At 39.4% G+C, this 12,978-nt stretch overlaps 1 long non-coding RNA gene across 1 annotated transcript in view; it reads right to left on the reverse strand.

Moving 5' to 3' along the window:
- LOC122989330 overlaps positions 1-8,156 on the reverse strand; it is an 86,850-nt gene extending 78,694 nt beyond the window's left edge. Inside the window, exons 1-2 of the long non-coding RNA XR_006405012.1 lie at positions 8,121-8,156; positions 6,372-7,542 (exon numbers count right to left, since the gene is read on the reverse strand). This is a non-coding gene — a long non-coding RNA (uncharacterized LOC122989330). The remainder of the gene's footprint in view (positions 1-6,371; positions 7,543-8,120) is intronic.
- Positions 8,157-12,978: the final 4,822 nt, after the last annotated feature.

The raw sequence follows: 12,978 nt of genomic DNA on the forward strand, positions 1-12,978 counted from the left end.
ATGTCCTCAGTCAAGAGGCAAAATAAAAGCTTCACCATCCTTCGAATTATGCAGTTATTTATCACACAGGATGCTCGGAGCAGAGTGCGCCTAACAGAAATGTTTGCTCCCTTCAATCCTTGCTGTAAGGAAGGTCAAACCTCGCAGACTAATTTTCAGTATTTGCAAGTATTTACTGGAAAACCTTTGCTGCAACCAAGGACTGGTAGATAGACTGTCAACAACAGATACGTTTCCATAGCATCGATCATGTCCCGCAGCACAGGGCCACGATGAAAAGGAGCAGAATTTATATAACACAAGTGGTTTATTTCAACATAATATTCAGTTCACAAAAGCAGCTCTATTGACAAGATATAAAAGAATATCTGTAAAAATAAGCCGTATGGCCTTATGATGTAACATAAATAAGTGGTAAACAGATGCTGCAGAGTGGAACCCATGCTGATGCTTTGAATTAAAACTGTGTACTGTGTATGTGGGTCATAGTTTAAAATAATAAACGCTGACTTTTTAAGCTGTGCAGAGCCTTTTTGGTGGAGAATTTCAAAAAAGGAGTGAAATACAATGACAGCATATAATCACATCACAGACCCGGCTGACCGGAGAAGCAAACAAAGACTTGTGAACTCACAGATGGAGTTCAGTCCATCAACACTGCAGTGTCTTCACAGCCCAAGCACCTAGGAGAACAACACCTACACACACACACCTACACAGAGACACACACACACACACACACAAATACACACAAGTATCGACGACCTCAGTCTTACTGCCTCCACACTGGCGCTGCAGATAACCATCCGCCCTCAAAAAATGAACTCAATGTACAGATTAACTGTGTTTTAAGTGTAATTTCTTATGTAAATTTTGCTGTTGCAAGTTTCAGTACTGATACCAAAACAATATGATACATGTTTTTCCTTTAAAAAAGGTAGATTCAGTCATTCTGGAGAAAGGCTAAACACCCAAATACATACACCCCTCCCTTCATGCTCCTTTAAAAGCTCTAATACCAAAATTCATGGATGCTCATCGCCAAGGCAACGACCAAAAGAGAGGCAGCTGTAGATTCACTTGTGTTCCTCTCACACGTTATCACGAGCAGGGAAAAAAAAGTCCATCCACACCCTCCGCCTGCCTCTCTGCAGCCTCCGAACGTCTCACTCGACCTGCGTCTGTCAGCTGCAGCTTACTGAACCAAAACAGTTTGTATGTCGGCTCCACGGGAAGAAATCGACAAATTATTGGTTGATTTATACATTTTTATATAGTTATTCATATGATTATTTATTTCATAATGTTTTTATAAAAATTATGATTACACTGTGTATGTTTGTTACTATTTTATCTAGATCATGATGAATTGTTCCTGTCTTGTGCTGCAACATCAGCAGACTCATCAGCTAACGTTAAAGGAAGTTCAGTATTATATTTGTAAAGAGGAAGATGTAGAAATTAAAATTCATTGGAGACAGGGTGAGACATGTCGTCTGGGGGTCAGTTGATGTTATCTATAAGTCTGTATTTGATAGATTAAGAAAAGAACTGTAATAAAACCCTGTTATAAGCCTTTTCCTTTATAACCTCATCCTGTGTGTTGCACTGCGAAACGCTCCTTCATATACAAGAAAATAAATTCTGTTAGATTTTGATACTTCGGCTTCGGTCTCTATTGTTTAATGGTCATTACAAAGAAATTCTTTTTCACGAATGTCTTTTTTATTTATTGAATATTGACCACTTTTGGGCTTCCGTACACCAGCAGGGACCTTAAATTGGAAAGTCAAGATCGCAAACCACCAAGAACAACACAATAAAAATACTATAAATTGATTAATTTCTGTTTATCTGTTAGACTAGCAGTGGGAACCGTCCTGAAATAACATGTGAACGCTCCCATGTCAGAATAATATTCTCATTCAGTTGATGTGGTGTGAACCAGGTGAACTGTAATGTGGAAATTACCCAGATTTCACAGTTTATCATCAAAGAGTGACACCCTGAACCAGCAACAGTGTAACGGCTGATGGTTTCCCTGCTAAACCAGTCCCATGATGCTCTCTGATACTGCTTTCTCTAAGGGTTCAAACTTGTGTTGTGGTATTTTTAAGTTTTTTTTGTTTTTAATTTGAAAACCTTTGAGCTATACAGTGGATTTTTTTGCTTGTGTGTGTGTGTGAGAGAGAGAGAAAGAGAGAGAGCGCGAGAGAGATGACGATTTTGTAGCTATAAGAAGACAAAGAGACAAAGAACAAAGGCAGAAGTTAAAAGCAGAGTCTGTACACGCTGTAGATCTGAACGTATAGAGCTGTAAGTTTGAGACTAAAAGGGTAAAGTGAAGGACGATGAGAACAACAGGAAGGAGACGGAGAGAGAGAAATCTGTTTCAGGAGAGCGAGAGCTTCGGCTGCCAGAGAGACCGGCGAGAGATCTCCTGTTGATCAAAGCCGCCCGTCTCTCTCCTGCTATCACTCTCCATCTCTCCTCTCAACTTCTCCTCACATCTTTTTTTTTGACAGTATTACCAAATCCCCACGAGCTCCGGTTGGAGAAGCAAATCAAATATTCTGTATAATCTGCTGATGGCAAGAGTGAGAAAACTTCTCATGAACTGACATCCAAACACACATTTCTGACATCCCCAGAATCTGTATCTTCATAGTCATTAAATAGAGCCAGCACAGAATCACCCAACCCAGTCAGCTCACATATACAGTATACAGGTTTATAAATATATATATATATATATGCTGGAAAGCTCTCGAAGCGCCCTGCATGATGCAAAGATGAATCCAGGCTACTGAGTGAAGCTGGGAGTTTTTCTGGCTTTGAACAAAAAGAGCAACTCAACTGATGTTGAAGGAAAAGATTTCAGCATCCTCAGAGAAGCGATTTATGTTGCAACATGTAGAGTTAATTTCTTTAAGAGAAAAATTATGATCGATAATATTGGTTGACAGCATTTTTCACTTAAATGAAAATAAATGTATTACAATTCTTCTTATTCACCAACCAACCACACATTATAGGCTGTGATTAATAAAACAGTGTTTGCTGCTGCTGAAAATATATATATATATATATATTTTAAAAGGTGATTTAACTGCTTCACCTGTTGCCCTAAAAAGCAGCATCTAGTGACTCAGTGATGTGTCTCTTCAAGCAACGTTAGTCAACGTTACCGGTTCTTTAGAAGGAAAAAATAACAGATTTTTTTACTTAATTTATACACTGACGAGCTGAAACAGGACCTAAACATAACATTATCATGTTAAGGGCGATTCTAACATTAAGTTCATTTGGACCTTTTGTGTTTCTAGTAGGAATGACTGCAGAGAGGTTGAACTACGAAGCAAGCTGGCTCGACAAACCCTAAACTCACGATCAGAGATGAGTGGTATCACGACGGTTGTTATGAAGTTTCTTTGTTAAGTCAGACTTTCTGCTTCAGGCTCTGTGCGCGTCCCCATAAAAGGAGGCGTTTGGTGCGTCTTTTGACTCTTTTTCCCGCACAAAACAGACCGATCACATGCCGCTTACTTCAGTCAGGAGGAACAGATCGTTATAACGGAGAGCTATGAAGAATATAACGTAATTAATTTATATACACAGCTCTTAAACTTTAAACTTGATGCAGCAGATTTAAACATTATACTCAGGAAGTGCATTCAGGTCTGACTGTGTCCCATAATGAAGGAAAAGTGGAAATCACTTTAGATTTTGGTCAAATCAAAGTGAAATTATTATTTTTTTTTATTGTTCAAAGTATTTTTTCATTAGTTTGTTTTATTTGAAATATAGTTTGATATATTGTAACAAAATCCCATCCCACAGTAACCCTAACCTCTTGCACCATTACAAATTTACAATACAACATCAAATCAATGGTAAGTCTGATAAAAGACTAATCAGTTTTCTAATTAGTGTTCTAACAGCTGCAGCACCAGCAGTATTACTTTATTAGTATTACTTTGTGGCAAATCAGGTAGTTAGTGAAAGGACGGCGCTTTTTATTGCCGATTTAACCCAAAACTCGGAACATAACCTGCTCCGGACCATGTTGAGTTTAGAGTATAAGTTACCATGGTGATGTAGCAGGTTAAAAGAGAGCCACCTTCATGACATTGAAAACCCTGCAGACTCAACACACCTCACTATCCCACTAATCTCGCTTCGTAGTAGCTACACTCCTCTGGTCTTGTTCTGAGCAGAACAGACTCAGAATCAGTAAGAGACCTGTTGAATAGCAGCAGCATAAACTCCTCTGTTAGCTCAGCTTGTTTTTTACATTATAAATGAGAACAAACAGTGACGACGCTGCTTTCACTATGAAGCTGAAATTATCCTTTGCTGAAGATACAGAGATGGGTGTTACGGGTAACGAAAGGTAGCAGAGACTCGCAGAGGAGCCGACGTGCACACCTTCCAAACCTCAGCAAAGATTAATGCAGACCTCCACGTCAAGCACATTTATTGCTGGATTCGATGTCTGTGGGGGAAATAGGTCAGAAACATAAAAATATGCTACATAAAAGTATGAAAGAAATGGCCTCATGAATGTTTCCGAGTAACCTCCGTGTACATTTGCATAATTCCATCTTCAGGCTGAGGCCAAGGATCAAACTCATTTAGCAGCTTTAATTTAAGGACTTATATAGCCTAAAACAATTAGTGCATTTGAGGGATGTGTGGACTGTGAGACTATGCAGACTCTTAAGAAGGTCTAAGCTCTACATTTAAAGTTATCAATAAATGCAGCCTACAGTTCTGTATGTGAAGAACTGTTGTGAAGGTAATTTGTATAAAACACTGTAGCCTGAAGACCAGCCTGACCAGGCAAGTTTCAAAGATAAATTAAGTCAGAATTATTTAAACTTGCTTCATGAAACAGAAACCAAACCTAAATACAACTGGTTTAACTGGTAATGTTGCTTTAATACATGCAAAAACAAGAATAAAGTGAGAAAGAAATAAGTTAGATTGAATTTCACAGATGAAATGTCTGTTTTTGTTGACTAAAACTAACAACTAAACAAAAAAAACTATGACTCAAACTAATAACTAAACATTTTTTTGTCAAAAGACAAAAACTACATCAGTATAAACCACATCAAAGGCAACATGATACAGATATAAAATCCATAAACTCTGCAACATTTAACACACAAACACAGCTTCTTATCCAGCCGTTAGATAAAAAACATTACTGTAAAAAAAAAAAAAAAAAGAAAGAAAAATCACGATGCAGCTGAGTCTATGATGAAATTCCATACCGGCTGTAATACAGAGCGGCGTTGCACAATCTTTCCACGCATGATCAATTCATGATCTACAGTGTGAAATGAGGCCACCCCAGCTAATCTAATCTGCATATATAGACGGCAGCTAATATAGCATTTTAATGTGACTAAAGTTAGGTTTTTTTTTTCGCCGGGGAGGTTTTTCCAGGGCTTCTCCTAAGAGCTGTGGCCTCCTTTAGAAGCAGCAGCTTTACCAAAGACTTGTCACCAAAGAGCTTCACTCAGTGACAGCAAATCTCAACATGCCACTACCTTAATTATTCTCTTTACTTAGGGGAGGAAGGGTATTTGGAGAGGAAAAAAAAAAAATCCAATTCTCTTTGTTGTGTGCATGTCTTTGCTGTGAACACTTGGGATAAAGTCCCTGTAGGCATCCAGAAGGAAAATACTTTCAGAAATTATTTGAAACTCAAACATTACTGTCAGACAATAATAAGATGCTGCCAGACAGGCTTTTCTCTTTAATTAAGTTGTGTTCAGGTTCATTTAGTTATTCTATGAACCTTTATCAAGAGTAAGTCTCAAAGGACTATAGAATCAGAGAAACCAGACAAGAGAATAAAGAAGAAGAGAAATTGGACCAGATCCCCATTAATCTAAAGCTGCAACTAATGATTATTTTCATTATTGATTAACCTAAGGATCAGAAATTAGTAAAAAAGTCAAAAGTTACTTCTTCAAATGTCTTTTTCAGTTCAAACTCTAAAAATATTCAGTTTACCATCATATAAGACAAAAAAAACACCTCAAATCCTCACATTTGAGAAGATGAAACCAGCAAATATTTGGTCTTTTTGCTTAAAAAAATGGATGAAAATGGTTATTTAAATATCAAAATAGTTGCCAATTGACTTTCTCTTCATCAACTAATCGATAAATCGTTGCAGCTCTACATTAATCAAACCACAAACCACAAAAAGACAAAAGAAAACCACCAGACTTTTCTATAATCTAGTGACTGCACCGCCGGCCAAAGCAAACCGAACAAATCAAGAGTAAAATCTGACTCCTGCTTTAATCATTTGGCTCATAAAAACCTCAAAGTATCCAGAAAAGGGTTCCTACCTTTGTGTGAGAGTCTCTTGGATGATTTCCCTGATTCCTTCCAACAGGTGGATCATAGAAGAATCAAATAATGGCTCCAAAATCCTTCAGATAACGACGTATCCAGGTATCCGAAACTCAAGTTTCCCCTCTCAGTCGTCTCTCTGACGTGCAGTAAACTATCTGCCATTTAAAAGTAAGATTTCCCCAGTTTATCAGGTTGAGAGTGGTCAAAAACTGTGTTTGGGTCCAAAACAAAATGAATGAGAGGAACTACTTCCTGGTGTCTAAGTGGGTCAGTCTCAGGTGATACTGGTTTATCTCCAATCAGTGGAAACAAAGACAGGTGTAATTCATCCAGTGTCCACCAGGGGGGTAACCCTTTTTATTTACTCTCATTGTTAATGCAGTTACAAAGATCAGATGCTCATATTTATAGTATATAAAAGGAGAAAAAATGAGATTGTAAACAGATACTGTGTCTGTTGATGTGAAGTATTTGAACTACACACACCAATACAGTCCAATGTGAGGAAAGATATGTAGAAAAGATTATTCAACTCTTAAATTTGAAGAGGTTTACAGTTATACAAAACACAGGATTTACAGCGACACTTAATTACAAAGGTCACACAACAGAGACAAAGACGTGGACTGACGCTCTACACACCACAGACTGGATTTCTTGTAACTTAAGAGGAGGTTTTACTTATTTAAAGCTCGTATTTCTGTAGGAACAAAGCTCTTGCTGGGTAGTTTATACCTACAGCTAGAAGGAAGGGGGGGTAAAGTGCTGGGAGAGTGGGTGGTCCGGGGTCAGGTGTGATTGTGAGTGCTTTGCGGATCAGGGATGAGGTGACTCACTCGGATAAGACGGGGGTGAGAATACCGACGAGTTTGCTGGTTAAATCTTTAAGAGTTTATTCTTATTGGTGACTGTAAGCATGTGGAAATAAACAGATGGCACCATCCAGAAGAAATACCTCAATATGCTCCGGTACAGTAAAGGAGAAGAAGAAGAAGATGGAGTCGGACAGACAGGTGGTTTAGTTTACAGATGGTTGTGAGTTTCTGCTGACAACACACGTAAATATCCTTGATATGCTGATGGAAGCTGATGTTGTTGCCCAGTGTGATGCCAATGTATCTGAAAGACTCCAACACCTCCATCTTCTCTCCCTTGATGGTGAGACTGGGGTGGATGGACCAGTGTTTCAGTGTTAAGGTGGAGAAAGTTATCTTCACATCATGTACTAAAATGAACTAAATTGAACATTTCTGCAAACCACAGAAACGTTGAATATCTACGTTTCAACACGTGTAATACGTATCATATCAACATTTCTACAAATGTAGCATATTAACATTTCTACCCATTGATTAATGACGTTTTATGATGTGACAACGCTGTGGTTAATGTCTGGTTAGGTTTAGGCACAAAGACCACTTGGTTAGGGTTAGGGAAAGATCATGGTTTGGGTTAAAATAAAAATAAAAAATAAAATAAAAATGGCCAATGTCTCATTAAAAACACCCAGTTTTGTCTGTTGAAACAGGAATCGCGCATTGGTTTTGAGGTGGTCTCGAAGCGTACTCTCTGCTTAAACTTACTAACCATCCACTGACCCCTCCTCCTAATAGCTCATATAGATCTCATGTGAACTGCGTCGCTTTAGAAATGTTGAGATGATACGCTTTGTTGAAATGTTAATATGCTACGTATTACATGTGTTGAAACTATAGACTGTATAAAAATATGGACGTAGTTACCGTGACGTCACCCGTTGGTTTCTGAAGAGCGGTTTTGAAGCTCAAAGTGAGCCACTCCGGGCCGTCGCCATCTTGGCAGTGCGTGACGCTGCCTAACTCCCAGCCAATCAAAAATGGGCAAAGAGGCGGGGCCGAATGGCTGAAACAAGCCACCAAGTGGCTGGCGGACCTGTCACTCAAAGCAGCTTCATTATGCATAACTTTACGGCTTAATAAAATTTAAATGGGTGAGTTATAAAAAATCCCCCCCCGTACAGTTGTCATGAAAGGAGAAATTAGCTACAGAGACCAAAACCGTTGTTTGTACCAGGCTGTAAACATGTTCATTTCTGCTGTAAAGTTGGCATTTTAACATGGGGGTCTATGGGGAATGACTCGCTTTTGGAGCCTCAAGTGGCCATTCAAGGAACTGCACATTGGCTTCATTTTTCAGCCCCGGAGGTTGCCGCTTGGTTGAAACGTAGGTATTCAACGTTTCTGTGGTTTGCAGAAATGTAAACTGCCAACGTTTTATCCTAGCGACCAGGCTGTTGAAGTAGACAGTAATGGTGGATGGACTTTGACAGTCGTTTGTATGGAGGTTGTAGAGATATGGACTGAGTACACACCGCTGTGGAGCACCGGTATTGAGAATAATGGTGAGTGACTGAGTTGTCAACCCTTACTGCTTGTGGTCTGTTGAAGAGGAAGTTACGGATCCAGTGGACTAATGGTGATGGAACTTCACAATAAAATAAGATACACCACAAAAACAAATATAAAGTGCATGAAAAATACAACTCGACATAACGCTGAATCAGTGGGAGCCCTGAGCTTGTTTCTCTGCAACGAGATGGTTCCATCGAGGGGTAACAGGAGACAATGACACCTGAAGTGTGTTGCTTATGTCCGGTTTCCCCTTCACAAAGAAGCTTTCCAAAGACGTTTGTTTTTTACTCATTTTGCTAGCTTGCCGGTTTAACTTTAGCGGTAACGTATCACATGACCGAGACAAGCGTCTTGACATGCGTCAAGAGTAAATCATAGACGGATGTAATGGAGAGAATCTGGTAATTTTTCAAAATAAAACATTGTTCAGACTTAGATAATAAATAAAACGAGAATAATGTAAGTTATTTATTCTTTCTGTACGGCCTAGTACCAAATGACCTATGGACCGGTACCGGTCTGCGGCCCGGGGGTTGGGGACCACTGTTGTAGACAGCAGACAGGCCACTGCATCATCGTCACCTTCCTAAAATAATGGCCCATGTCATTTTTTGACAAAAATGATTTTTTTTGCCTAAATCATCTCCTCATGATGCCATCTCTGGTAAAATCACCCACATCCTCAGTTGAACAGATCATGTGATTCTACCCCTGTAGTATAACAGTCTATGTCAAGAGTGTGACTAAATCATCATATTGCGTAGTTATTTCGTCTTTTTATTCAGTCTTTTTAGTCAGCAAAATAGCTAAGTCCATGAAGCTAGCATTTAGCAAAGAGTGGAAAGGCTTTCTGTTAACTCTTTTCTACCTTTTAAACAATATTTCATCTACAGTTTTTGTCTCATTTTTCCACATTACATAATCTAATTAAGAGAGATTTGAATACCGTATTGTAACAGCTAGAAATTATGTGTATAACTAAAAAAAAAAATTACAAAGGATCCTCTTTACTTTTTGTGTTTTTATTTAATGAAAATCTCACTTGAACATAATATTAGTAATCATAACATCATTTGACTGGTATTATAGTAGCCAGTTGTGCAGTGTCTAGAGGCACACCATGATGATTTTTTTGTGTTTTCTGAGAAACCTGAAAAAATGACTTGGGTCATTATCTAAGGAAGGTGACGATATGCAGATTTGAAAGGATCCAAGAATGTTAAAACATACGTAAATATGATGTTTTGTACCAGTTTCTCGAAGCAGAGTTTAGAGCTGCAGGCCTGTAATGGTTTAGCCCTGATAGGTGTGGTTTAGGAACTGGGATTACAACTGATGTCTTCCATATAACAGGGGTTGTTGGAGTACTGAGTGATCTGACACCCACGGACGCATGAGACATATTCAGGGACACGTGCACATTGTTTTGAGTGTGTAGCTTCAGTCTAAAAATAGGGATTATTTAGTTTCTATGGCAGCGTTTTGCAAAAATATATTTGTTTCTTGATATAATCAGAAGTGAGTAATGTGGCTGTTTACAACTATGTTAATCCCTGTTATAGATACACCATAGCCATTTATATTTAATTTATTTACATTATATTAAGTTGTTTGCTCTCTCTGTTCAGATAAAAACCAGTCAAATAACCGACAATCATCTTCAGCGCTCCACCTTAAATCCACCTTCATCTTTTTGCTCTTTGTGTCAAACCGCAGTGTTCATCATCATCACCTGGGAGTCAGTAACACCGCTGCCGTCAGCGCCGCTCGATATTTCACAACACCGAAATGTGATAGTTGAACGTCATAGCCGCCACACTCTGCTGGTTTCAGGCTTTTCCAGCAGATGTTGGGATTTGCTCCCATTCAGCCGTTCAAGCTCAGGTTGGGGTTGAGGTCAGAGTTCTGTGCAGACCAGTCGAGTTCTTCCACATCAAACTGGGGAGAAACCATTTCTTTATAAGCTGACTGTTGTCTAAATTATCTATTTTATGCTGTAACATTAAAGTTTCTCTTCATCTGACCTGAGGAGCACAAACCAGGAACACCACTAAATAAAATAAAATAAAATAAATAAAGTAAAACCTGCAGTACATTATGCCAATCTTTATATTTCACCTTCATATCGCAGAGCCTCGATCCCCTTTCAATGCCAGGAGATAATTAAATCACTCCGAAATAAACCCCAAACCTCTGAGCACCCTTGGGGAGGTTTCTTTTTAGCCCACAACTGGTGGAGTAAATTTGAATATATTTCCAAAAATTGACTAATTAAGGATATAAAGATAACAAAATATTAAAAATAAACCACTTGAATGCTTTGCTGTGTGCACAGCAGATTGTAAATGCACTTTTTCTGTAATTATTTTTGAAAAGCATCATCTTTTATAAAGATCTGTGCAGGTCTTAATCTAATCAAACAGTGCCCTCCTATGGCTTAATTGGGTAATCTACATTTTAATGCTCACAACGCCACCAAACCCCTGCTGGTAATTGAATATCTACTTGTTCTCCGGCTCAGTGAGTGACATTGATGAAGCACAAAGGGTGAGAGTTCGTCGCTACAACACTATTACAGTTACAGAGCAACGGCAAGCGTGGAGGTAATGATTGGACTGCCAGCTCAGCTGCACTCAAGAGGAAAAAAAATAAAAAAAACAGACCTGAGACGAGGGAGCAGCAGAGAGAAACTAGAGAACAAAGATGCTGATCTGCTGTTCTGATCTCGTGTTTCGACGTGTTTGCTTCTGCGTTTATCTCGTGAGACGATCGAGATCCAGAGTACAACAACAGAGGAGGAAAAAAAAGAAAATGAGAGATTTGACAGAAAGAAGGAAAACAAGCAGAACAGAACAACAAAAAAAGTGTTCAGGGAGCAAAAAAAAAAAGTTGTAATGAAAGAGAGAGAGAGAGAGAGAGAGAGAGAGAGAGAGAGAGAGAGAGAGAGAGAGAGATGCAGAGGGGCGATTAATGAGACATTTCTAAACTTATTCCTTCATTACGGTGTGTGAAGCCAGAGGCTAGATTGGGATTTGAAGTCCACACAGTCTCATTGAATTATTGATCACTGTAGCCCAGCGTGGACACACACACACACACACACACACACACACACACACACACACAGAGAGTCTACTCACTGCATCAAGGCTTTGTTTCTTCTGCAGGAGTGTGTGTTTGTGTGTTTGTGTGTTTGTGTGGTTGCAGGCTGCAGGTCTGTGTGTGTGTGTGTGTGTGTGAGACATTTTGACTTATTGAGTGCAGCTCTCACTTCTTTAAAGGCTCGTTTTAGTTCTTGGGCTTTGTGTGTGTGTGTGTGTGTGTGTGTTGTAAGGTGCATGAAAGCACACACACACACACACACACACACACACATACTACCCATGCACACTGATTAAACTGACATCCACACACCGTATTGTTAATATTTGTGTAATTTGTTTTAATTTGATTCAACAAATTATCTTTCGTTAACTCCGCTGCAGTGAAATGAATCCGCACGTCTCTGCTTGGTGTTTGGTTGTAGAAGCTCGGTGACGTAGCGACTCCTCGCCGGTGTCTAGTCGGTGATCTGCTGCCGGCCAATCACAACAGCTGCCACAGCTTCTCTCTATTTCCTCTCGACTGTTTACTTCCCTCACACTCACACACAACGTTTCATTCAGTAAAGTTATTCAAGAGGGAAACTAACAGACTCGCTGAGGGTCAAACCTGTCAGCTTATTAGTTGAGCTCAGTCGCCAACGAGGCAACGAAGCATCTCTGATTGTGTTTCTGTGGTCAGTTTCTACTCTAACAGAGAAGTTAAATAAAAGTGAAACTTCATCCATTTTGCCCTCAAAGGTCAGCAGCGTCAAGTCGGCTTTCTATAGGTCAACTGCACGAATTTGCAGGTCAAAGGTCACCAACTCAACACAAAACAGTTGCATAGATTTACTTCCTGTGAGGAAATCCACTAATCGCCGTTTTAAATGCTGATGTGTTGAGTCTTGTTTTATAGCTCCACCAAACTCATCAACAGACTGTAAACGATTCAGAACTCGGCCGCTCGGATCATCACTGGTACCGAATCATCCGACCACATCACCCCATCCGACTTCACTGGCTCCCTGTAAGATACCACATCCACTACGAAAACCTCCTCCTCACCTATAAACTGACTCACCTCCACCACCTCCTTCATGAATACACTCCCTCCCTCACCCTCCACT

The sequence above is a fragment of the Thunnus albacares genome, chromosome 9 (genome assembly GCF_914725855.1).
Source record: "Thunnus albacares chromosome 9, fThuAlb1.1, whole genome shotgun sequence".
NCBI lineage: Eukaryota > Metazoa > Chordata > Actinopteri > Scombriformes > Scombridae > Thunnus > Thunnus albacares.